Below are 27,722 nucleotides of genomic sequence, written 5' to 3'. Positions count from 1 at the left end.
ATCCCTCACCCCTTTTCCTGCCCTGCCAGCAGAGTCTCCAGAATTTACCAGACAGGTCAGGAATTAAATCTCCAGGTCAGGTGAGGACCAAGGCTCTGGGGTGTCCTCTTTGCACCTATGCCCTTCTGACGAGCATCCCCTCCCGTCAGCCTCTGCGGTGCCTCAAGTATTCCCGCCTCCCTGTGTCTCATGCTGCTTTCCTGCAGGATAGCGAGGTGCTGAGTCTGCAGGCCGGTGGCTGTGCCTGGAGCTCTCCAGGATGACTGGTGCTCTTGATTCTCCTTCTAGCCCCTTTTATTCCCGAACTTATAAAACTGCATTTTCCCCCTCATTGGCTGTCTTCTTGTACTCTTTCTTCCACTTTCTCATGTTCTTTCTTCCACTTTCTGTTCTCTCACTTGCCATTTTTCCTCTGCTTGATTGTTCTCCCCTGTCTCTGTCTCACTCTACCTCCTCTTCTTCTCCTGCCCCGTGTTTTTCTTTCCCTTGCTCCGCTCTTCTTCCTCCCTTTCCTACCTTCTCTCTTCTCCCAACCTCCTTCCAACCTCCTTCCTCTACCTCTCCTCTCTTCTCTGTCTTCTCTGCACACCCCTTTCTCTCTCTCCTTTGCCAAATTGCATTTTCTTAACTTCCTTATAAACTTTCTCTGAAAATGCCTAAGCGTGTCATGATGAAATTCAAGGTGACTTGCTAATTTGCTTGATTTTTTTTTTTTTTTTTAGAAATTTTTCCATAATTCTAGTTTGCTTAGTGTTGGTTTCCAGGTCACTGAATCAGAATGTGGCAGACTGTGACAGGCTCTGCTTCCTTTTTTCCTCTTGTTTTTGGATTGATCCATTTCCCCTTTCCCAGTAGCTTTCTAGGAGAAAGAATGATCATTGGCATAGGAGAAAGGAGCAGGATGAAAGTAACTCTGTGTGTGAGCAAACTCACTCTCCCAGAGGTAGGCTTGATTTTTTTAGGTTTTATTCAAACCTTGGTGAATATATCTGAGCTCCTACCATGTTCTGTGCATGGTCCTTTCAGGTGGTAGCGTGACTTAGACTAGCCTAGTGACACTGGGGAGGTCCAGTTACTTAGCTGGGGAACATGGGAGGTAGGGACATATACCCAAAGGAGGGGTGAGCAGTGGGCATTAGAACAGTGTTCAGAGCCAGCAGAACACAAAGATTGTGATGAGAATTGAGTGTCCCCTCCATAGAGTCACCAAGACTGAGATAGTCACCATGACACTGACTTTAATAACCACCTGCTCAGCATATCCAAGGAAGTAGGCTTAACTTTGAGACAGAAGACCCTTGGTTTCCAAAGTCCTCACCATCTCTGTGCCCCACTGATGCCTCTGCGAGCATGCACGCACGCGTGCGTGTACACACACACACACACACACACACACACACACACACACACACACACACACACTGAAGTATAGCCTATGGCTTCCCCAGGATCCACTAAATCCTGCAATGCACACTTCAGTCTCATTCCACATTGTATCTACCTTGCTCCCCCATGAGAGCAAATTGTGGCTCCAAAAGGTGGTGCTTCAGCTCCTGTTCACAGGGACAGCTGGGTCCCTTCAGAGGAGGCCTGCGCTCTGTTTGAGGTCAGTGCCTGATGTCAACTTTAGTGGGTTCTCTAGAACACCTCTGACATTATTTTTTAAAGTAAATGTATTTCTTAATAAAATGCTCTTCTCTCAGCCCATGCTCTCAAGTTTTCTTCCCCTCAATACCCAGTCCTCAAGTATCACAAGTAAAGACACTGTCAGTAAATGCTGGAATCACAAAGCCACCTGAACAAAGCATGGGCCCTGACTTGCAGAGCTTTTGGTCTACCTAGGAACACAGAAGAAGGTAGAGGAAATGATAATGTATATGGTTTTGTGCTAGAGGAAGTCCAGATGGCCAGAGGCAACTTCCATTTAACAAGTGCCTGTTGACTGTATGGGATAAGCCAGGTAAAGTTCTCAGCACCAGGGCTGTAGCAGATCTAAGTAAAGACAAAATCGCCTATACTTCGGAATAAGAGGAAGAGGACTTAAATACAATTTTAGGAGGTCAGGGAAGACTTCCCAGTGGCATGCCATCTAAGCTGTATTTTATAATTGTGGAAATTTCCAGATTGGCTTCAGGTACATTGCTGGAGGAAGGATATTGCAGACTGAATGGGAAAGCAGGTTGCTACAGGAACTGTAAGTAGTCCAGATGGCTGAAGAACTTTAGGTACAAGAGATGAGACAGTAAGGAATTTGAACTTGAACATAAAGACAATGGAGAGCAACAGAGAGATTTAAATGAGGTGGAAAATCACCCAAATTTTATGGGGAAGGGCATATTGGAAGGGGCATGATTGTTCACAGGGTCTTGTATTAGGAGGCTGTGAAGACAATTCAGATGGGGATGGTTCAGACTGAGACTGGGGAGGTGCATGAAATATTTAGAACATGAACTGAGAAGATGTGGTAAGTGCTTGGATGGGGGTGTGATGCGGAGCAGAAGCCAGTGACTGGGCGGAGTTGAGGGTGAATGGGGAGCTGCCCACAAGTTGAGCAGGCCTGTTGCCCTTTGAGCCGCCCGCCTTGTTCTCTCAGCCAGGGGTCAAGTGGAGGAATCTGGAGTCGCACCAAGGGAGCTCAAGCCAATTCAGCACACACACAAGGGTAATTTAACCTGGTTCCTGCTTAAAATGCGTTTTTTTTAAACCCTCATCTCATAACAGAGAGCGACTTCAGGCAGACAGATTGTGATCTTTGTTGGCTGCTGGCTCCATATCCCAATCAGAAAAAGAAATTACATGGTCTGATGGGAATGGCAATATGGTCTGGGAGAAAGTGTCCTCTAGACTGGGAGTCAGGAGACCTGGATTCTGATGACAGCATCAGCACCATCCCAGACAGTGCCCTTCAGCGAGCCCTCCACCCTCCCCAGGGGAGCTTCCTCACCTTCACAGAGAGACCAAGGACCTTCCCACATTTCTAGCCACTGCTAGGGGAATTAAAGGAGACTCATGAAAAAATATAGCGTTAGGCAAAGAAAACAGACCTTTGTTCAGACGTGTCTGGGTTTGAATCCTGGTTCAGCCATGACTAGATACGTCACTATGGGCACAGAACGGACCTTCACTGGGCTGAGGCTCCTCACCTTTTAACCAAGCCACATACTAACATTTAACCTCTCTTAGTGACCATGAGGGTAAAAGGAATAATGTCTATGGGTGTGTATTGTAAGCTTTAACTCTTGTGACTACCGGTTAGAACACGCAGGATTTATATGAATGGGAATGGGAGCTGTGTTTGTGCTAAAGAAGGTGGTAGAGACTCCAGAGCCAGAGGCCATTGACTGTACTTGTACACTGTGGGGCAAAGGGCTCTGCCAGGGCAGGCAACTCAAGAGGTCTGATGCTCAAAATGCCAACTGGTTACCATGGAGAGGGGGGGCACCATTCCTTTTTTTTTGTTTTGTTTTGTTTTGTTTTGTTTTGCTTTTCAGTGAAGTTACATACATTTTTTATATACACATACACCATTTTATATTTTTATATACCTACTTATATACATCACTTTATATTTTGGAAACTTAAGGAGGAGCTCCCCTCAGCTGTAGTCACTGCAGTCACCCCCACCAAAGCCCACATAACCCTCTAACTCAGTATACTGTGCTCCTGTCCCTCTCTCTCCTCCTCCTACTCCAGGTATCTCAGTTCTGTGGTCGGCTTTCACTGGTTGATTGGTTTGTCCTTGTCTAACCTTTTTATTATAAGATTTTATTTATTTATGCTTACAGAACTGGGGTACAGACCAGAGATGTGGTGGGTGAGAGGATTCACCAGAGACAGAATGGGGAGCAGAACAGACAGATCCATCCATGCTGCAAATACTAAGAGTTTATTTTTTTAAATCATTGTGTAGTATCCCGTGATTTTTTTCTTACTTTTTTTTTAAGGTTAATTTATTTTTTTCATACAAGGACTGGCATATAGGCCAGAGGTGCAGGGTGAGAGGATTCACCAGAGACAGAGTGGGAAGCAGAACAGGTGGATTGACCGAAATACACTGCTGAGGGGAGCAGCGGGAGAGACAGGAGAGGTCTGTGTCATGTGGGTCACCTCCCTGGCGAGGGGTGGAACTCAGGTTGCAGTGGCTGACAGTATCATGATAGTACTGACATTGTAAACTCTGCACCACCAGGGAGGCCCCATATTTACTTTTTTAATGTCTGCTATTCATAGTATCTCCTTCCCAACCTCAGGATACATGAGGTCAAATCAGTTATCCAGAAGATTCTGGATAAATGTAAGATCAGAGAAGGCTAGGGGAGGCCAGGAATCCTGAGGGACATGTACTCAGACCTATGGCAGTGGCTACCTCCCTTCCTACCTGTGAATATGTGGTTGCCAATTTATTTTTTTACCCTGCTGAGCACCAGGTAAGCATTACCAGATCTCATTCTCTGGTTCCCATTCCCCGTTATGCCTAGGAAATAGAGTAATGAACACAGTCACCAAGCTTAGCAAGTGTGATCTCACCTGTCTGAGCCTATTTCTCCATTCACAAAATAAAAATAATAATAATACTCACTTTTCAGGGACACAGGGAGAGGAAAATCATTCGATATCTGTAAGTCCCTGGCACTGGCTGGCACCTGCTAGGTACTCAGTGTTTCTTCTATCTCCACACTCCTGACCTCATGCAGAATGCCTGGCTTTCCTTCTTTGCATCTTTAATCTGACCATCTGGTTTGAAACCAGGAATGGGTTTTGATTCCTGACTTCACCACTCCTGGAATGTATTTCTGTGCCAGAAGCCGCCGGTGATAAATACAGGCAGAGCAAACCCTGGCCCTTTTCTTCGTCTCAGTGTCTGATGCCCCCTGCCTGTCTGAATTGTTGTGGAATGAGATATGTGAGAATGTGATCTCTATTCTCTCTTCTGGCTCTGACCATCTCTTTCTGTTTCTAACATCTAAAATTATGTGATTTCTTGCTTAGATGAATTTCTGATAATCAAGAATCCACCACTCTGTTCTATGTGAGTCTTAGGATTCACTAATTCTAGGAGCATAAAAACTTGCAGCCTAAAAGGGAAAATCAGTACCAAAGGGTCTTGAACAGCTGATCAGGTCAAGCAGACTACTACTTGCCTCTTTCAGTTTCGGTGCTGTTGATTGAAGGCTTCACAGATGGACCTTAAAAGGAGCCCATGAACCAGCTCAATTTTTTTTTTTAAGATTTTAATTATATATGAATACAGAAATGGGGTACAGGCAATAGGTGCAGGCGCAGTGAAGGGGTTCACCAGAGACAGAGCAGAGAGCCGAACAGACAGATCGACAAAGTACACTGCTGAGGGGAGCAGCAGGCGGGTAGGAGAGGTCTGCCGCACCATGTGGGCCACCTCCGGGGTGGGGATCAAACTTGCAAAGTGGCCACGGCATGATTTAGCTTCTCAGTGCAGCGCTCCAACCCATTGCACCACCAGGGAGGGCCCGAATCATCTGTTTTATGTAAAGCTATGATGTAGAGTTCATTTTCTAGAAGAAAGACATAACTTTCAGTGGAATCTAAAAAGAGGTTTCTATCCTGGCTGGGAGTTTGTGCTGTGGCAAAACTAAGCACTAGTGCCGGGGTCCTGGGTGGGAGTTCTGCTTTGGGTCATCCTAGATGAGGACCCTAGCCTGTGATTTCACCATGCTGAATCTCAGTTTCTTCATCTGCAAAGTGAGACCAGTTGCTTCACAGCGTTATTTGAAGGGTTAATGGGATAAGGGCTACATCTCTGTGCACACAATGCCATTAAGTATCTGTTCCATGCCTTTCCTTCCTGTGGCTTGTTGTTCTGTTGTTGTTGTGAAATGATGAATTCCTGAGAATTTTAGACCATTCTTCAGCAAACCCTATTTACATTTTACTGGTCTGCCAAGTAATAAATATGCTCTGTTCAAACGATTTTAAAAGGAGAGAGAGAGAGAGAGAGAGAGGAAAAGGCTAAACTGGAATCATAAAATAACCCAGAGCTTCTCTGGCCTTTGTTTATAGTTTGGTTACAGGCCAAACGGAAATAGCTCTTTGACATAATGGATGAGAAAAACGTGCACAGAGACCTTGGGTCCTGAGCAGACTGGTTTCCACAGTCTTGTAACTGTGAACACATTGACAGCTGAGAGTTCTAGAAGCGGATGGCTGGTGTGGCCAGGAAGTTGCAGAATTGAGAGATCAGTTATTAGCTGGGTTTCAGTGTGAAGCTCACTAACACCTTAGAATGGGTCTTTTGAAGTCAGCCTCATACATGACGATGAATACATCCATCCAGAAAAAGCTCATTAGACACTAGAAAGAAAGAGCTGAGTAACCCATGGCCCCAGCCCACAGGATGGCAGTATTGACAGGAAGGTGAAAAAGAACAGAAGGTGAAATGCTCAAGCAGAAGGACGCTCCCACCCTTCAAGAATGGAGGATGTAAAGGGAAAGGAAACTGGGACCCAGGCCTCTAGGATGATGGGACGAAGGTAGAAGAAGGATTGGAGTAGTCTTCCTGGCAGAGGGAGTAGCACAGGAGAGAATCCAGACGCCAGAGAGAAGGTGCGTCCAGAGTCTTGGAGGCTGGTTGGTGATCACTGGATCAAGGCAGGGCCTGATCATCATGGGAAGGAGAAAGCTTGTGAACTATGAAGCAGGTACAATGCACAAGCAGTCATCACTGGGTATGATTATAAAATACGTATTTTGGTCTCCCATTAACCCTAGAGATAGGTAGATGCAGCTTCTAGATCTCAATCTAGAGATATAAAAGCTGGTAGCCCCAGCTTTCTAACCAATCTCAGGAACGTAAAACAGCCTCGGTGTAGCAAAGACTGTGTCTGGTCTTCCAGCTTCATCCATGTCAAATCGTGCCCCCAACTCAAGCTCAGACCTGCATCCATCAGGCTGCTCAAGATGACCAAGGAGGTCAGGGTCTGTCTGGCCTCTGTTTTTCCAACTTGACTTCCAGCTCTTTGCCCCATATAGCTCACCTGCCAAGGTTGAGCAGGATAGAGGAGAGAGGTAAAGATCTGTGTTAGTTGATATGCTCATCAGAGGGCCCCTTATCAGCTCCTGTTAACATACCTCCCTGGTGCCAGTGATCTGTGGATGTGGGTAAGCACATCTGTTCAGGCTGTTTTCTTAGTTCCTTCCTCAGTCTCAGGTGACCCTTGGCTCATTTCTATTGGGGTCACTCCACTGCTCCAGGGGCCCTTCTGTCTGAAGGTGAGTTAAAGGTTGCAGAACTGGTTTTCTGGTTTCTTTGTGCAAGCCCCACTAGTAATGTCATATCCCATTTTGAAATGCGAGTTTACAGACTTGGGATTTCAGCTTATATCTCACAGGCTAGACTGGGTATTTTTTTTTTTGTATCTGCTTCTGCGTGGGCATAAATGAAGAGGTTAAAGAAAATGCCCCATGCTTGACTTGAATCATGTGGTGGATGGTGAGGCCAGTCATTAGAACACAGGTGACTGAGGAAGGGGCTTAGAGAGAGGGATATTTCGAGATCTGCTTGGATGAGTTGAGTGTAGGGCTTTGCAGTGACAGCCAAACGAGAAAGTTGATAGGCAAATGGCTCGAAGGCTAGAGTTCTGGAGAGGGACCAGGGATTTGAACAAACTCATAATAGCTTTTTCTACAAGGCACTGTGAATTATCAATGAAGAAGTAATTTTCTTGACTAATCAAGGTGGGTTTCTCCTTACTGAATTAGTGAAATGACTGCTAGAGTGGGAGTCAGCATGCAGTTCCAGGATGGTCCTCATCCCCTCATAAAGTTATAAAGCTGTGTGATCTTAAGTAAATCATTCCACCTTTCTGAGAATGCCATGAATGAAAAGTGAAAGCAGCCTTCACTGGCACCTGCTAGTTGACTCACTAATAACACAATGAATCACATGATCTGCATTGTTAAGGGGAATTATCCAAGTAAGTGTGTTGGGACAAGAAATAGGCTTTTTTTTTTAAAGATTTATTCGGTTATTCTTACAGAACTGGAGTGCAGGCCAGAGGTGCAGGGGCGGTGAAAGAATTCCCTAGAGATTGAGTAAGGAGAAGATCTATGAAGTACACTATTGAGGGGAGCAGTGGGCAGGTCAGGAGAGGTCACCTCCGGGGTGGGGATGAAACTCGCACTGAAGCAGCTTGGCAGTGCTGTGCCCTAACCCATTGTGCCACAGGGGAAGCCCAAGAAATAGGTTTTCTGTGGAATTGGTGAGGGATGATGCCTAGATTATTTTTCTGGGGGAGGAAATTTCACATTTTAGGTAGACAGCAAGGAGAAAGAAGCAGTCTGTTCTGACCTGTTGGCTCACATGTAGAAATATGCTTCCTGATCCCTGTTTGTCATGTTCAGGTTCAAGCCTTTGATAAGATTAATAAGCAGCAGAAGCTTCATTCAGAGGGCTTTGGACTCAGAAAGCTAGAGTGGACTGAAGCAGACTGTTGGGTTTTTTTCCCCTCTTCCAGGAAGACATGTACTAGAGTTTGCTCTTTGTGGAAGAACCCATGCTTACTGGATGACTGGCTGAATGAACAACTGACAGGAGTCATGGTCATGGTGAATATAATACTGCTGAGGTGTGCTTCATGAGAAAGGGCAGAATTTCTGCTTTGGGCGACTGACTTTCTTCTACATTACCATGTATGTTTCAGGGAGCCATTCCCCATTATAGGTTAGAAATTTCCTATCTGTAGATTAGAAGACTTTTTGATGTGATTTCAAAGTTATTGATGAATGGTTAGAATATAGATAATGAAAGAATTATTCGATTATTCCACTTTGGCCTTTGAGATAAGTGCTTGCCTTTTACATGGAAGGAAAATAAAGGCCAGAAAGTCAAGTTCTATTTACAGCTACTAGTTCAGAAAGTGGGAATTTCAATCCAGATTGGTTCAGCTCCAGAGTACATCCTCTCTCAATCTGCTGGCAGGCTTTGTCTCACCCTCCTGCCTACCCTGCAGTCTACTCCAGACCCAACATTTCCTGTAGGACAAACCCCTTCCCAGAGGCTGTGACCCACCAGTCAGGGCTTGCTTGTCCTTTGTCTCTCTTTGGCAACCCTGCCCCCAGCATTGAGTTACTAAGTTCCCTGGTCCCTTCAAAGCCTCCATGGCTGAACTGCCATGGACCTGCTACCTCCCACCTACAGATCCAAATGGACCTGCTGACAGGCCTGGAAAACCAAAATGTCATTACCTTCCCCCAGTCTCCCTGATCCCCCCAAATGAGGTTTCTAAGGGTTTTATCTGCTGTTGTCAGGTTTATAGCCATAATTTGAAATGCTGTTAATATTACTGACAGCAGAGAACTACAAATTACAAAGTTGTAAAGTTACTTTATGGTGATAACTATCAGCTTTCACTAGCAGCACTGCAAGGCTCCATGGAAACCAAGTTGATGATAAAGGGCGTTGATCCTGTTTCAGGATTATGGCTGCGAGCTGACGGTCAGAGAAATTCTGACTGATTCTCAAGCAGCTTGAAACTTTTTGCTTCTATCCATGTTCACTTGCACAGTTACTTATGTTTCCATCCTCTTGTATAAATGTGGGAGATCCCCCCAAGAAGAAGACTTTACCCAAGAGCAGTTCCAACGAGCTGTAGGTTTGGGCCTCACTTTCACCAGCCCAAAGACAGTAAGATGGACTTATCCGCCACATGGCAGGAGCTAACTAAACCATCATTGAATAAATGACTATCTAGAGCGCTTGAGGGGCTTAGGCAATAGCAACAACCGCTGCCTTTAGACCAAAACAAAACAAAATGAGCCTTGGAAATACTGGTTTTGTTAGGGGGAAAGGATATCCTAAAGGAACTTTGCAAAGTTCTGTGGACTCCATCCCCTACAGCAGCTTTCTGGACTCCACCCCCTACTCCAGTGATTGGAAACTACAACTCCCAGCAGTACCAGGGAGAGAACTGCAAGGACCCAAGGGCGGAACTAAGCAGGCATTCTGGGACATTGGGGGATAAATAGGGCGCCATTTACTACAGTACACTCTCACTCGGGAAAGGGCTTCCGGACTGTGTGACTAGGGGCTTTCAGTTAGTTTGTTACCAGAGCTCCAAGTCAGCCAAGTCGGTAAGATATTCCAGTTACTTTGCAACTCTCTCTCTTTCCCTGGGTTGTTTCCTTTCCTTTTCCCCTTTTGTAAATAGACCCAGTATTGACCCTTTTGTGTATGCCTACAGTACAACTGAATTTTAAGCACGTGGGTGAGGCTCCACAGACAGGTGACCCAGTTCACACTGGGGTGCCCTGTAACAGTTTGGGGAAACAGGAGCTGCTTAAACAAGAGCTGTTTCTCTCCTTTGAACAAGTCTGGGGTGAACTGGGGGTGGGGGTGGTGATAGTTGACACAACTAGAAAAGTGTGTGGGACACAGTTGCTGAAGGACAAGGGCCCCAAAGCCAAACCAGAATTTCCAGGACAGGTGAGCTGGAGACGGGAGAGAGCATCACAGGCACCTTCCCCTCACTGGGTGACTCTTCCTGCCTTTGCCCACTCGCTTAAGCTTTCAAAGAGTGTGCTCCCTTGGAGACTGGCTTGGAAAGAAAGTCAAAAATTTCCTTCCTAATTCCACTAGAAAACCCGAGTTTCAGAGTCTCCGAGTATCCCCTGTGACAGGAGTTGCTGGGTGTACACTGCTGTATAATGGACCATTTGTGGGCCACGAGCCCTGCTGTGCGATCTTGAGCACATCAGGAACCTGCCCCATGCTCCCCACCCAGTGTGAAATGAAGGGTTTGGACAAAGACCTACTGCTGACAGAGTCCAACTCACATCTACTCATGTGCGCTGAGCCTCCGCTCTGTACTGAAGTCTGCTATGGACTTGAGGAGGATTCTGTCAGCCTCCTAAAGTCATGGCCATTCTCCATAGGACCCTCAGCCTTCCCTTTCTTCCAGAAAAACCTGGAACCAGCACCTCAAAATTTATTTCCCAAGCTGGCAGGCTGCATGCCCAGCCAAGACATGCTGCCTGTCTGGGTTTCTTCCCCGTCAATATTTTCCTCGAGATGATAAATGTCCTGCCAATAAGAGGAGGCAGCTGCCAGCTCTGTCTGAGACAGGGGCCGTCAGCTGGGGCTGTGGCCGTGCTTGGCTTGTTGATGTGTCTCGAGAGGCAGGAGGTGGGAGTTGTGGCTGGGAGGATGAAAGATGGAATTTGGAGGGAGGAGGGGGTCAGGACCACGGCTCTTGATCTATGCAAATTTTGTCATGAGTCCTTGGAGAGAAGAGGGTGCTTGGGTTTCAGCTCAAAGCAAAATATATTTACAGATCTTCTGCAGAATACCAAGGCCAGGCGGCACACAAGGGAGTGAACAACTCTTATCAACGTATAAGTACATTCAAGGCCGTCATCTCGTTTGATCCCCACAACAATCTAAGGGGTGAGTAGTATTGTCTGTATCTTATAAACAAGAGAAGAACATTTTGTCCCTGAGTGTCTGTCTTAATCCACAACCAGTCCCGGGTCACAGAACAAAAATGAGAGTGAGATGGAGGAAGTGTGCTTGGATGACATAGGTGGTGGAGAAATACTCGAATCAGGTCCCAAATGCACATTTGTTTGTCTCACTAAGGATACTTTCTTTGAAGAAACAAGTCATATGGTTGAGGGGCCAATAATAGCTGAGGTATAATAGCTGAGCTGTAACTAACAGGTGCCTTCGTTCAAGGATTGTTCACATTCATTTGGCTTTTGGAACCAGGTGATCTAGGTACAGCGCCTGGTTTTCTTTATTGGTTGTGTGATCTTGAGGAACCGCCCTGATCTGGAGGCTTGTTTGCCCGTCTGTAGAAAAGATGATTATGCTTCTTACCTCACAGGGTGTTATTACTAGATGGAAACAAAAAGTTCTCAGACACCTAATAGTTTTCCTGGATCACAGGAAGCCTTCAATAGATGATCGCGTTACTGTTACTGCTGCTAGTTGTGTGTTGTGCTGGGTGAGAGCTAAGTAATGCACTTCTGGGCCACCAGGGAGAGATGAGATCAACACAGGCTGAAGGTGCTGAAGGTTTCATGGCCTGCCTCCCACCCCCACCCCCTTAAAGAGTTCTTAAGATTCTGAAAGAGTAATGTTCATGAATGTGCACTTGGAGTTCTCAGCTGCCCGGGAGAGTCAGACTCCATTATCTGTATTCATGTGTATGATTCAGGTTTTTTGTTTGTTTGTTTGTTTGTTTAACTGGACAACGTCACTAATGAGTAAGCTCAAAGCTTAGTTCATGGTTAAGATATGTGACCAAGGACACGTCTCTCAGTCTATGACAAGGTTAGATATTCATTTGGTGACTCCATCTGGTATTGAGGAAAGTGTCATGATAGACTTCATATACTTGGATTCTTATCATGGAATCTAAGAACCAGGAGGTACAATGATTTTTATTTTTTAATGTGATCACAGACGACTGACTCTCTACTCTTGGGCCTCAGTTTCCGTTCTGTGTGTGCCATGTGAGTGATTGGGCTGCCAAGTGGCATTGTGTGCAAGACATTTTAAAATGAGTCTTCCCTGGACTCGAGGAATAAATGACTCATGATGGCGGGTGGGGGGACAGAGAGTTTGAGGGAGCTCAGGTGAATTGGGAGATTTTCAGGACAGAAATCTGAAGCAGGGGCCAGGCAGAGCCCAGAGGAGGTGCTGGGCTGGCGTGGAGGCAGCCAGAGGGACACACGCGTTGGTTCCCTGCCCCTCTGGTGTGCACAGGGATGTGTCTGGGGTCCTGGCCCAGCAGACAGGTATTGGTCACCCACCAAACTGAGCCAGGGGCAGCCTCTCCTGCTGGAGGCTTCCCTCAGCTGCTGGCCTGTGGGGACCACCAGCTGCGTGCTGGAGCTGTTGCCTGAGGTTGAAGTGCCCTCTCCTGGCCCCCAGGGTGCATGGCTGTCTTTGAGAGTCTAACATCCTGAAGGCTGGGAGGCAGCCAGGTCCTTTGTCTGGGTTGGGAGTGAACCCTAGGGGCCTATGCCGCCTCTGGGGGGCCGGGGGAAGGAGGGGCAGACTCCCCACACACGCGTCTCCAGGTTTCTCTCCCACACAGACATCTCCTCTCCTGTTTCTTGCCCTTCCCTCGCTCATTCTCCTATTTCCCACTTCTCTTTTTGTCTGGCCCACTTCCCACCCCACTGGCACATTCCCACCCGTCCCTGAATGCCCTCTCCCCCTTTTCACCTGCATCTTCTCTCCAGCTTAACCTTGCCCCTCTTTTCTCCTCTTTTACTTTTCCTTGTCCTCTTTACTCCTCTCTTTCGGCAAATAGTGGAAATGTTTTGCACCCACATCTGCATTGGCCTCCAGTTTTCTCTATTTACACAACCTTGAGCAGGTGCTTAGTCTCTGACACCCTAACTGATCGTGGGATGAAAGGAGGCGGGGGTGGGGGCGGAGCGGGCTGGCCGCCCACTGGGCTGCGCTGTCCCTTCCCTGCCCTCTCCCTAGCCCCACTTTGCCAGCTGATCTTTCTGTTCTTCCTCTCCTTTCTCTTCCTGCCTCCTTCCCTTCTCCCTCCCTCCATCTGAGCTCAGCTCAGAATCAAATACCATTTATGAGCTTTTCAGAAAAGCAGGGCCTTGACCTTCACCTTGAAGGAACTGTCTTTCAGGGCTCACTGTCTCTCCTGCCTTCCTGAGGGACAGCAGAGTGGCTGCTGGACAGTGTGTGAGCCAAAGCTGTGAAGTGAGTCAAGGACGGGCCCAGGGTGTCAGAATAGTCATCAAGGGGCATCTCGCGCCCCAGTGTGTCCCTCATGGAGGTTTGTGGTGAGGAAGGTGTCATCTCCCTAGGCCCCACATGACACACTGGCGTATATGCTGGGGCCAGTTATTTTCATTTGCCTGTTCACTTCTGTATCACTGTGCTAATGACAGTGAAGGTACAGGACACAATATAGCAATGCAAAGTACTTCCCAGCGCGGAGCTTGCAGGGAGCTGGCTCCCAGGGTCCTGTGCCAGGAGAAGTGACCTCTGGCTTCCAGAGTGTCCCTTCAGTGGACAGCAGCAGCAGGGTCAGGAAGTCACCTCTCATGATGTCCCTGATGAGAGCCCAGGGCACAATTCCAAGGCACAGCTGTCCACAGCCAAGCTAGACGCTGTGCTGACAGAGCCATGTCCTCAGGACTGTGACAGCTCGTGGGCCTGCTACAGAGGACATCTGGCCAGCCCGGTTCAGGCCAGGGCCAGGAGTATAGCAGCAATTGAGCCAGTGTGGTTGAGTGGTTAGGGACCCCGTTTCTGAAAACTGTTTCTGGACCTGTGTGACTTTGGACAAGCTGTGTCACTTGTCTGAGGCCAGACTCCTTATCTGCTGAATAGAAACATGGTACAAGATTCTCAGGGGTTTTGTGAGACTAAATGAGAAGGTATTGAGTTCTTTTTTTGTTTGTTTTTAAGACTTATTTATGCATGCAGAACTGGGATACAGGCCAGAGATGCAGGGGCAGTGAGAGGTTTCACCAAAGACAGAGTGGGGAGCAGGATGGGCAGATTTACTGAAATACACTGCTGAAGGGATTAGCGGGAGAGACATATGAGGTCTGCTGTGCCATGTGGGTCAGCTCCCTGGCCAAGGCTCCTACTCTCACTGCTTCGAAGGTCTGTGCTTTATCCCATTGGACACCACCAGGGAGGGCTGGTATGTGAGTCCTTAGCTGCCTGACTGATTCCTAGAAAGGGTGTTATGACATATAACAATTAGGTGTGATCATAGAGATCCCAGAAAGTCAGGGATCTGCTAAGTAGGTGGTGGGGAGCCAGACTTCCTGCCTGGAGAGAGGACCACCCACACCAGCAAAGACATGCAGCCAGACAGCTAGGGTTAACGCTGAGGGGATTCTTCTGAGACCCCTGGAGAGAACACCATGACTGTGCTCTGCCCATGTGTGTCTGCGCCAAGTCCTCAATGAGGGCTTTAGTCCTCTGTGTAAGCACAGGTCTGGGATCTGGCGCAATGCAGCATTTATGGCACGTGGAGGTTATCTGAGTCTTGGTAGGTTGGGAAGTTCTTGAGAAAAGGGAAATATTTACTGATTGCTTATTGCAACAGGCGCTGTGCTAAGTGTTCTTTTAGCTTATTTAATTCTTCCCTTCTGAAGGCTTATTTAATTCGCACCCCTTGGGAGGTAGCAGGCCACTAGGGTCTCCCCAATACAGTGCCTCACACCAGCTCTGCTCTGCTCTATTTTCTTCTGCATGATGGAGTATTTTCACTCGGCCTAAACACCTCTCAGCCTCCTCACCGGAAGGTAATTTCTGAGGGAAAGTTACTGGGCGCTGCTGAAAGTCATTTTTAGATTCCAGAGTAGGAACAATGACTTCACATGTGTATGACTAATTCAAAGTACTTTAATCTTCAAAATGTCAAACTTTATGGTCAGTGACTATTCCACAGTGAGCAGAGGCACTGTGAATATTAAAATGTCAGAAAGGTGGGGCCTCAAGACTGAGTGTCTCTGTGAAGGGAAACCATCTCTGAGGGTGGTGGTTTATGCTGCAGGCTGCTCTGAAGTACAGTCAGAGAACACAGCATTGTTGTAGTGACTGGCTACCAAAGATAAGCTAACCAAGTAACCACACCCATTGTCAAGGGTCTTTACCACAGCCCTAAAATATAGGCATCTTGGTCCCATTCTGCCTGGGGAGTCAGGGAAAGAGGAGACTTATGGCCAGAGTAATTGCATTTGCCTGAGGTTATCTAGTTTCCTCGTGCTTCTGCTAAGTCTCCCATGCTGAGCTCCCTTGCCACCACATCAGCTGTCTGATGCTGTCATGTTGTACAGCAACATGAACTTATCCAGGTTGAAGCCATCAACAATCTGAGATCAACTTGGAACACTTAGAGTCCTTTTTTTTTTTAAGATGCATTTATTTATGCATATAGAGCTGGGGTACAGGCCAGAGGTGAAGGGGCATGAGAGGATTCACCAGAGACAGAGTGGGGAGCAGAACAGGCAGATCAATGAAGTACACTGCTGAGGGGAGCAGTGGGCTGGCCAGGAGAAGTCTGCCGCGCCATGTGAATCACCTCCAGGGTGATGCCTCCAGGGATCAAGTTCTCACTGAAGCATCTGTGGCTTACTTGCAGTGCAGCATCCTAATTGTTGCACCACCTGGGAAGTCCTTCTTCATATCATCTTAGGTCTGAGTAAAGAACAGGCCTTGTGTCTATCTTCCTGGAATCCAGGGGAGCCAGGCAGCAACCCATACTACCAGAAACTGTGTCTCGGGACTTCATTTTCCTCAATGGGGAATTCATGTTCCCCATTTCCTGGGGTGTTGTTTTTCTATCTATAAACATGTTAGAGATTCATGCAAACAAATGCTTACCAAGTGTCCACTCAGTATGATGAGTAAGACACTTGTTCTTCCTGCAAGGAGACAGTTGCTCTTAGAGAGTCTCTAATGTCCAAATGTTCTCCAAGCTCAAGTTGCAAACATCAAGGCCAGAGGATGGGTCAAGGGCCCTTGACCCAATTCATGGATTTCAATCTACTATAACCTAGCTATGGGAGGACGCAGAGACCATTGTGTCCAAGTGGAGAGGCAAGTGGGCATCTAGAACCCGGAGGACCAAGACAGCAGCCATGTATTTACTCAGCATCTCGCTCATCGACCTCCAAGCACTCCTCCTGTGTCAGGTAGCTGGGGACACAGAAATGGGTCATATGGTGGCCCAACATTCCAAGACCACAATCTAATGACAAAGTAGACATGTGAGCATTGTCTTAGTGAATATTCTAGGCCAGGACTCAGAGACATGATACAGTGTGATGTGCTCAGGAGCTGGAAAGCTCTGAAACTTCAGGTGCCAGCAGGGTAAGTGGGTAAAATAATCTTTCCTCCCACAGCGAGGCTGGGTGTATCTAAGTGAGTGGCCTTGGCAAACAGGTCTAACAGCCAACCTGGACCAAAGTGTTAAATGCGCCTGCGTGGTCTCATTTGTTACCGGTAGTTCCTCTGGTAGTTGATCTTCCAGGAGAAGAACTTAGTAGAGTCACCACACCTGGCCCCAAGCACACTGGGCTTGGCACACCTGGCTCCCACCCGCAGCCTACAGTTAAGCCGGTACCTGGAGCCCTACCTTGTGAACCAGTTTATCCTACACCCCTCAAGCCTGACCTAGGATGAACTTCAGACCTAGAAGAGAGCAGAAAAGACAGTTTAAAAATAGATAACGTTATTAGGAGGAGGACTATAAAGAGTGGGGGTAAGTTCCTTGCTTTTACGTACCCTGCTGAGGAGTTTAGTCATCTGGAGTGAGGAGTAACATGAGCAGATTTGCAGCACTCGCCACCCAGGGAGAAAGAAAACAAAGAGTCACTAGAACTTGAGGCACTACATCAGACTGCCCAGCTGAATTTCCACCAGCTCCGCCTGTGAGGCCTCAGCATCTGTGCCCCCAGTCAAGCTGAGAAGCAAGTCACAGTTCTTCCGCCACCAAGTGCTGAACGGGCTGCTGCCTAACCAGACACCGCTACCTCAGGCCATCCACAGCCGGAGGGACCCGAGGGGCCTGGCTCCAGGACCATAACCTCCTACAGAAGGCAGCCCCTCACTTCTTACCTCAGCATGCAAACAGCTTTCATTTTCTCTGTGAGGCATGGTAGGTGAGGAAAAACTGGCTGGGTGAGGGGGGGTCCAAAACACCCCTCACCCCCCAAAATCTCCGGCCCACCAAGGACGTGCCCTCTGCCTTCCATTTCCTTCAGGCCCCAGACATGTCTCCCTTCTCTGAGATGGTGGGCAGGGAGCACAGACAGCGATGCACCTTTGCATCCATAATAGACCGTCTGAGGGTTTTTTATTACCCTGTCGAGACACAAGAGCAGGATGCATTTAAATTGAGGACCCAATCGACTGAAGCTCTATGTCTAAATCCTTCACAGCAGCCTCTGCTCTAGCTTCGAAAGTGGCCCCAGACTGGCCACTCCTGGGCATCTCCACCGGGCCCTCTGTGCCACCCCCCTCGGAGACCCATCCAGGATGAGAGTCCCACATGCTTAGACGAGGAAAGAAAGAACAGAGCAGCATGGAGGGGCTCAGCCTGCCCTGGGAGCTCAGGAGGAGCAGAGAGTGCTGGAGCAGGTGGGGCGTATCCTGGGTGGCACGTGGTGGGCACAAAGGCAGGGTGGAGGGCAAGGGCCTGTGTGCCCCCCCCCACCCTCTTTCCCCCTCCTCCATGCCTGTGGATGCCACAGATCCAAGGCCAGCTCATCATCTCCTTATATAACTTAAGTAACACTTGAACAGGGGCTCACAATGGGTGTGGCCCTTACACATATAGAGGGGTCGCAAGGAGTCATCCCAGCAACCTGTGAGGGACGAGGAATCATGCCTATTTTGTTTTATTTGTCTTTGTCTTGTTTATAATGAAGTGCCGTTGTCTGGCATCCTTGTTCATATTTTGACAGTATAGATATCTCCTCTCAGGTGTGGTCAGCAGAGTGTTCCCTCCTCCCCCATCATCCTTTGTTTGTGCTCTCCCCCTCTCCTTTGTTCTTTTTTTATTTATTTATGCATACAGAACTGGGGTACAGGCCAAGGTGCAGGCTGGTGAGAGGATTCACCAGAGGCAGAGTGGGGAGCAGAACAGGCAGATTGAGGAAGTATACTGCTGAGGGGAGCAACGGGCAGGTCAGGAGAGGTCTGCTGCGCCATGCGGGTCAGCTCCGGGGCCAGGGATCCAACTCACACTGAAGCAGCTGTGGCCAGCTTGCTGTGCTGTGTCCTATCCCGATGCGCCACCACTTTGCTCTCCCTTTCCTCTACGCCTCTTGGTTACCACAGATCTAAGGTCAGCTAACTGTCCATTATACAACTTTAATAACAAAGGCTCAGTAAGGTCAAGTCATCATAGCAGTGGCGTTAAGTCAGGGTTCTCCAGAATAACAGAAACAATAGACTGTGTGTGTGTCTATACACACATAGATATATTTTAAGGAATTGGCTCATGGGATTATGAAAGTTGGCAAGTCCAAAATCTGCAGGGTCTTCCAGCAGACTGGAAACCCCCAAAAGACTTGATATTATCATTCAAGTCACAAGATTCTCCATCACAAAAGTCTGTCTTGCTGGGGTCCAAGAGTATGGAGGTCACATGTCAGCCTTTTGCTCTATTCGGGCCCTAACCCACACTATGGAGAGGATGCTTACTCAAAATTCACCGATTTCTGTGATCATCTCATCTAAAATGGCCTCACAGAAACGTGCAGAATAATGTTTGATCACTAATCTGTGCGTAACATCCTGGCCAAGCTAATGAATAAAATGAGCCACCGCAGAAGTGGAGCTTGGGTTTGATCTGTTGGCCTGAGCCCTGAGCGAGCACACTGGCACTCCCAGTAGGAGCTGCTCTGAACTTTAAAGACAAGACAAATCTGCAGTCTGGTTTACCAAATATTTATGGAGAGGCTCCATTGTGTTTGTGGCTCTATTGATATTGAGATTCAGAATCAAACAAATAGAGCTCAACCCTGCAGTGTGATGAAGGGTGAAGCTGCAAAGGCTGTAGTGTGGATCAGGAATAAAGGCTCAAAGGGAACACGAATCGCAAAGAAATTGGCCTATCTGGAGTGGCTTAGGAACTGCAATGGGAAAAGTCCTTTTGTGCCAGATCATGGAAAGCCTTAAGTGCCATAGTGCTAATTTGGGATTTTAATTTATAGGCAATGGAAAGCCAGGAAAGAGACTGGTGGGAGGCAGTTAGTGTACTAACAGGAGGAAGGGTCGTATCTAGCAGGCATTAGAGTGAGGAGGTCAGTCTGCCATAAGCATGAGAACACAGGTCCTGAATATGATTTTGGGGAGTTTTGTGAAGTCCACACTCCATTCCCCTATCAGGAGGAACAACAACTGCAGCCAAGAATTCCTCCCATCTACTAACTTCTCAGAGAAGAAGCAGAAATAAGGAAGGCGCTTGTTTCAGCTTTTTTCCTGGGTATTTTCCCTAATTCAATCAAACCACTCATGTGAACATGACCAGATTATTGTCCTCATTTGTGAGAACAGCGAAGACACTGCAGATCAGATAGTTAAAGGAACTTTCCAAGGTCACCTGGCTGGCAAACGTGGGTCCAGCTAGTGCTCTCTGACCCCACAGTCTGCACACATAATTCCTAAGCCGGACTGAGGGTGGGCTGGGAGAAGGCCTGGATGCTTAGATGTTGTAAAGAGAAAAGTGGAGTAAATGTAGGGGCAAAGAGAAACCAAAGATCCTTTTTTTGAGGACTGTAGTACTTTGCCAAGGCTTGATTCAGGCATTGGTGCTGAGACCTGGCTCTATCCAGAAAGAAAAAGAATTTCGGCTGGGGGACACCTCAGAAGACGTGGTGATCACTTGCCGGAACCCTCCCCCAGCTAGGCCAGCTCCACTCACTATCCAGACTGTATTTACTTTGGCAGTGGGGAAAGGGTACAGCTAACAGCAGCCTCGTTGGAACTGGTCTCTACAGCTAGTCGCTCCTTCCAGAGTTAACCCTCCTGTGCAACCATGGAGCAGGCTTGGAGGAGAGGGCAGCGATTTCCTGGTTGGCTCCCATCTGTAACCAGGGCCTTACCTGGTGGGAGGCATCATCTGCTGTAATTAGGCGTCATTAAAATGCTGATTAATAACATCTTGCCTGGGCCAGGCACATGATGGGATTGGCCTAGTCACTGCAAATGTTGGTGTTCTTTGCAGCTATTTACACACAGTTAACACCCCTGCAGCGCCCAAAGGGGAGGAGACAGCAGCCGCTGTGAAAATGCCCCTGCACTTGGGGAACCAGATGCTAAGAGATGGCAGTGGAGTCTGAGCACAGAAGACCTTAAGGGCCCAGCTGAGCTCTGAATATAGATTACAGATGGAGGGTCACCAACTGGTGGCCCATGGCTGACTCCTTCCTGCAGATGGTGGCTTGGGCAGGAAAATATTTGCTGGCTGGTGAGTTAGTTGGTTGATTTGTTTAATGTTGAGTCTTAGGTTCTCTGAGCTTGGCACTCACTGTCCCATTGGCCACTGCTCCCCCTACTGCTCCACACCCGTTGTTACACATATTTACATTAGGAGCGCATCCTGAGTTTGCAAACCTTGTGAACCTGATGAGTAAACAATGTGGTCATAAGGAAACAAGCCATTAGGTAGGGGAAGTGTGTGAAGCAACACATAGACATAGAAAGAAAGGCACAGAGCAGGAACAGGGACCAGTTATGTATTTCAGGGGTCCAATGGGAGGAGGAGGCGCCTGCAGGTAAAGACAGTATGAAGCATCCAGGGGTCCCCTTGTTAGTCATTGTGGTTGGAGTGTGAGTAGAGAGTAGGGAGAGGGAGAGAGATGTGTCAGGAGCAGGATGCATAAAAGGCCACAGGAACCAGAACCCAGGAGAAAGCCCTGAATATCATGTTTAGCCGGCTTAGACCTGGCCCAGCATAGACCCCTCTGTATCTTAGAAATGTCATTCTGACAACAGTGATAAGAATGGGTTGGGCAGTAGCAAGGAGAAAGCAGAGGCTCTGAGGTCATCTAGAGAAGTGACTTTGAGGCCTGAACCAGGCCAGCAACTGGGCAGCCCTGGAGAAGTGGCCGACCTGAGAGTCATTCCAGAGGCGGGTTTGGCAGGAAGCTTGCTGGTTTCTTAAACTGAGGAAGACAACTCCTGGGCATCACAGGCCCATTGGGTTTGCGGGACAAAGAACCAAGATGGAGGAGAATTGTCTCATATCTGACCTGGCGGAAAGGCCAATGCAGTATGTAAGGGAGGAGAAAAACTCTGGTCTCGCTGCTCTTGGATCTCACGACAACAGATGAACTTTGTGAGAGTGAAAGTTGAACCCTCAAAGGCAAGCCTGATTTTATAGCTCAGAACCGTTAAGGCTCCCATGAATAGCTACTCCCAAGGCTAGCTACCTGTGGTCAGTACTGGTTTTTGTATTTCAGAAATCTCTTGTTTTCTGTGCCTGATGATTGTTGTTTATCTGTAAGTCACTCACCCTCTTGCCCTCTTCTCCTCTCTCACATTCTCCATCTTCTCTCCATCTTCCCTCTCACATTCTGTGTGTTTCTTTTCGACTCTGAGCACTTCTCTGTCTTCTTATGTTAATTTCTCTCTCCTCCCCTGCCTGCTAACTCCCTCCCTCCATTTCCATCCTTTTTCTTCCTATCCCCAGTTCTGATTAGAGACCGAATCTGGGGTGAAGGCAGTCTCTGCCCAGTGGCTAGGCTAATTGATGGCTGCTATAGAATTGCCTGAGTGAGGAAAGCTTGTCATTAACAAGAGATGGGTTGCCTTGGCCTACAACTAAGAAATCTTTGAAATCCTGCATCTAAATTGCCATTCTTTTGACTGCTGCTAGTGATGCTAATTAGCTGTGTTAATTGGATGTTTTGATATTTGAAGAGCAAAGCAATCCAACTCCTTCCTCCAGAAAGCCAAAATTATTAATGAACTTGGCAGCAACCTTGGCTCTCTTTCCACAGTGGCACAGCCAAAGATTTTGGGACAGGGAAAGGGGATGTTCTAAGGAAGTGTCTTGCCTGTTCCTGGGGAGTGGGAGAGGCTGTGTAGCTTTTTGGTGGTCAAATCTCTCAAGAGTCTCAAACCTGGAGACCAGGAGACAAGTGAAAGGATTTGGCTTTGCTCTGCCATTACCTCCCATGAGCCTGGGGCCGACCTGCTGGAGCTTTGGCTTACCTGTACCTAGCACAGTGCTTGGCACATAATGAGCATTTAACACAGCTGAGTGAATAACCAACACAAGCAAATTCTAGTTCAACCACTTTCTAGCTTGATGATTTAAGTAAAAGTTACTTCTTGCCTCTGGTTCTCAAATTTCCTTCCAGTCACATATTATTGAATAGTTCTGATAAATGTAATTTTCTCCACCTTGCTTTATGTTTATGGATGCCTTATCATCTCATCACACCTGGTATCTGGTACCTTGCCTGCATAACCTGCCTCTTGATCTGGCTTGGATTATAAAAGCAGTATGATTAAAGTTAAGGAAAAGATAAGCACAGCCTTCTGTGGGAATGAAAGCACAGAGAAACTAAGCAACTAATTCAGCCTTGAGGAATCTGGATAGACTTCCTAAATAGGGCAGCTTTGGAGCTGGGTCTGCAAGGGTGATTAATCATTCACCAAGAGGATAAGTAAGAGTGGGAAAAAGAAGAGCATTCCAAAGGCCCTGAAATACTGCTATGAGGAACACCTCACTGCTCTGAAACAGGAGACCTAAGTGATCTCTCAGAGCAATTTTTAACAATTGAAACCTATAATCAAGGGCAGGGAAAGGAATCTGAGGAAACCAAAGGCCGGGTGTGGTGGAGTGGAGGAGGCTTGACATCTCAACTCACCATTGGGAGGAACTTTTCCCCAGGAAGCCAAGCCCACAGTCTGCTTAATTGGCTCTTGGGAAGTTTTCAAATACTATGAGGAGAGGCATGCTCAGACAGATGGAACAGGAGTTCCAAAGACCCAGAATAAAGATTAGTGAATGATTTTGTATCTTAAAGTGTTGGTAGAGCTAATCCTGCCTCTTGAATGGAAAGTGGAAAGGAGGGGAGAGAGGGAGGGGATGCAGGGGGAGAGAGAAATTCCTTAAAACCGCAATATTAAAGTGGGATTATTGCCACTTTACAAATGTAGACCTCTCTCACTTTCACTTTGAATTGAAAGAGCATCAAGAAGTGGCAAGTAGAGAATGTGCGTAAGAACATCACATAAGTAAAGACACAAATGATAGGGAGCTTTGGGAGTGAGAAGCACTGCAGTGTGGTGCAGTGTGGCAAAGTCTCGGGTCAGCATGGGGGAGAGGCCGGACGAGGGGCCAGATCACAAACGGCCCTGGTTTAAGATAAAGGAGGTTGGAAATGTGTCCATAGGTGATGAAGAGCCATGGGGGGGGCTTTAGTAACAGAAATACACAAGGTAGAGGTGTTCCAATATATCTCTTTGATGTCCCTTTTCTTAATGCCCACTAGACTATGAACCCTTGAAAGAAGCAAATCATATTCAGTTTGTATCTTCAAGAGGAAGGAACACAGTTGGTGTTCATAATTATTGGTTGGCTAACATTGGGTTGGCCAAACTGATATGTAGAAAAGACAAATGACTTGTTTAACACCACTGTGGAACTTCATGGCAAAGGTAAGATTGATGTCAGGCCAGAGCTTCTGAAAATCTATTACTAAATCATGTATCCCTTGGCCCCAAGTCTCAGCTGATTCAGGGTATCCGGCTATGAGTGTGTCCTATATGATGTGGTTTATCTAGGGGTACGCTGCTTATTACCAGATCTTTCTGTAACCCTAAATCCTTTCCTCAGAAAGCCACAGGGCACCCATACCCAACCTCAAAAAACTCACCAGCCTTGTGTAATCTTACAAGACCCACCAATGTCTCAGCCAGATGTCCTCTCCCGGGCAAACTATTTCAACAATCAGATGTTTGAGGATCATCTATCATGGCCCAAGGCATAGGGCACAGAAGGATCAGCAGACACAGTTGCTGTCTCAAGGAGGACTCTGCATCCAAGTGCCCTAGACACAGGCCTACTTCGATGCCTCTCAGTATCCATGATGCTCATCATATACTGGCTCAAGGAGATTGTTGAATGACTGCGTGAAAGAACAGGAAGAGTTCAAAAGAAAATATATATGTACATCTATTACTGTGCATAAGGTAAAATGGCACAGGCATCATGAAAGGCGAGGGGAGTTGAAAGAAGAAAAGAGTTGAACAAGTTTCAAAAATGGCCTGAAGGATGCAGTAGAGTCTAGGCTAACCCTTGAAAGACCCAGATGGAGACTAGGGTGGAGACTAGGGTGAGCCTGAGAAGGACAAACACAGACTCTATTATTCACCAAATGCTGACTCAATGTCCACTGTGCCCCAGGCACTATGAGGGCCAGTAGGAACACCCAGCAGCTCTGCCAGAATTCACAATGCCAGAGAAGAAAGTGGAGGGTGGGAGAAACCACTGGGGTAGATTGGGGAATACAGTGGTGTAGGTCTAAGGGGAGGGCCTGGCGAAGATTATCACATGAATTAGATTGGATCTAGAATCCTCAAATTTCTAAACTTTCAGATCACATTAGATCTTGATCCTCCAGCTAGGTAGAGAATAGGTATTTGATATGGAAAGAAAGAACTAGCACTTACCAAGCTCTGCTACATACCTGTGAAAAGTGCTTAATGCAAAATACTCTTATTTAATTAATCTTCTACACCACATTGAAATAGGTCTGTGTATCCCTGTTTTACAAATGAGGAAACCAGGTTAAGCAACTGATGAGTGGTAAAATCTGCGTGATTCCATAGTCCTTGGATTTTTTTTTTTTAATATACTATACCATGCTGACCAGTCTGACAATATCCTGTACCCCCTCCTTGTGCCCTGGTTGATTGGGGGGTTAGAAGTTGGGGTGCATGTGTGTGTGCATGTGTTCATGCTCCCATTTGCCGCATCCAGGTACCAACTGTGGGCCCAGGGAGATACTGATTACTTCCGTCCAATTAATGCTCTGTTCATTCTTGCTATCTCCTTGTGATTAGAATTAATTGCTGCTGATTACACTGTGTGGAAAGGAAAGGACGGTCATCAGCAGTTCCGCTTGGGGGATAAAAACATTGTAATGCAAAATAAAACTGGTTTCCAAGGACTTGAATTAAGAAATTCTCTCTGTTGGAGAAAGATTAGGTATTCTGTGACCAAAATCAATATTCTGTGACCCTACCCAGGCAGAAGGACACTCTGTCCCTGTCCTGGTCAGCAGTGAAGATAAAGGAAGTAAGGCAATATATGTATTTGGAAAAATTCGTTGTGTATAAAAATAATCCAGGCGATTTTGCAAATCTCCTCCTCCTCTGTACAATTAAGGGTTTTGATGAGGTAAAAGCCAAGGTCTTATATTAGAATTTCTTTATGCACAAGCAACAGAAAACCTAACTTAAGCTGACAAGTGAAAAGGGATTATTTAGCCCACGAAACTTTACAAGCCAAAAGAATACACCTGTACGCCTGGGTCAAGGGACTCAGGCGCCTGAAGCCTTGTTCTCAAGCTATTTCCTCGGTGTTGCTTCCACTTCCTGACAAGCTTTCTCCCTCTGTGGAAGCAAAATGGCTGCCAGCAGCTCTGGGTGGATTTTCCAGCCTTTTAACATTGAGGGTGATTCTCCCACTAGTCCCAGAATCTTGTTGACCATATGACATATCTGACTAGTCACTGTGGCAAAAGGGATTCAGGACAGGGCTGTCCTCTTGAGCCACTGGGAGACTGGAGGTTCAGTTTGGAAACAATGAGTGTCAGGGAACAGTAAGAGCAAGAAGACAGTTATCTGCTGTAAGAACCCCTGCTCAGCTATTCTCTAACTGCCGGTGTCAAAGTCAGTCTGGAAAATATGAAGATCAGTGACATTCAGGGAGTACTTGAAGTTGAGGTGTGACAAGGGCAAAAGACAAGTGCCTACTTTTTTTTTTAAGATTTATTTATGCGTACAGAACTGGGGTACCGGCCAAAGGTGCAGGGGTGGTGAGAGGATTCACCACAGAGTGGGGAGAAGAACAGGCAGATATACCAAAATACAATGCTGAGGGGAGCAGCGGGCGAGGCAGGAGAGATCTGCTGTGCTGGGTCACCCCCTGGCTGGGGAATGAACTTGTGCTGCAGTAGCTGCAGATAATTTCATAGTGTTGTGCTTTAACCTGTCGCGCCACCAGGGAGGGCCCCAAAGTATCTATTTTTGAGCCTCACTTAAAGGGCAGGCTCTGTAGTGGCTGCACATCCACATGTTATTCAGTCTTCACAAAATTCTAGGAGGGAGCTACTGCCATTTCATTTTACAGACAAGGAAAGTGAACTACTTGTCTTAGTCTTGTTTGTTTATTTGTTCATTTATTCTTTCCACAAACATTCTTTGGTGAACCTGAATTGGGCTGTAATAAAAAGGGAAGGGACAGATTCAGGCTTCATCCTCCAGGAGCTCAAGGTCCAATGAGGGAGAGAGACCACAGGCAATGGGGATTGTGGGTGCGGCAGCTCAGGTCTGGCACCACCCTGTCTGCTGAGCCCTGGGCTGTGCCCCATTGTGACCCATGAGGCACAGATTCAGGCTTCTCTGCTTGGCCCCGTGGGGCAATCTTCTGGGAGCCTATGGCTTGATGGGAATTTGTGTCTCAGCAGACCCAGCGTTGCCTAATTTGTTTTTCCTCTGCTGTGACTAACTAGTTGTCACAGGAACCTAACCCCTTAGTCCCAGGATTACCTGCTTGGGACTTCTAGAAGCTCATTGTTCCTTCAACAAAATCTTTTCATCTCTGTATCTGATAAAAGCTGCACCTCTGGTCTGATTTTGGGCTCCTTGGGCATATCTGTCAGATAGTGCTGTTCATGGTCTCCTTTCCATCCCACCGTGCCCCCTTCCTGGGCCCTATTTCTGCATTTTTCCTCCTTTCTGAGGAGCATCAGAGCAAGAACAAGACCATGTTCCCTTCCAGAATCTGCGGTTTGCTGTCAGCCTCCCTCTCACCGATCCCTCCCTTAGCTTTGTTCTTCTCACACTCACATTCTCCATCAAGCCATTGCCCCTCTCATCCTGTGCAAACATTAACCTAAATTTATCTCAAGTGCCTACTTTTAGCAGCAAAATATTAATCAAACACCTAACATGTCACACACTCTGCTAGGCACAGGGGAAACTTTAGTGAACAAAGCAGATG

General features: G+C 47.2%; 1 protein-coding gene across 1 annotated transcript in view; it reads left to right on the top strand.

Moving 5' to 3' along the window:
- Positions 1-27,722, top strand: part of AGBL4 (ATP/GTP binding protein-like 4) — an 893,441-nt gene that overhangs the window by 847,643 nt on the left and 18,076 nt on the right. The gene's annotated exons all lie outside the window — the stretch shown is intronic.

Source organism: Condylura cristata, unplaced genomic scaffold (genome assembly GCF_000260355.1).
Source record: "Condylura cristata isolate star-nosed mole 26May11 unplaced genomic scaffold, ConCri1.0 scaffold00008, whole genome shotgun sequence".
Classification (NCBI taxonomy): domain Eukaryota; kingdom Metazoa; phylum Chordata; class Mammalia; order Eulipotyphla; family Talpidae; genus Condylura; species Condylura cristata.
The sequence above is the reverse complement of the archived record's forward strand: the minus strand, read 5'-3'. Positions and strand labels throughout refer to the sequence as shown.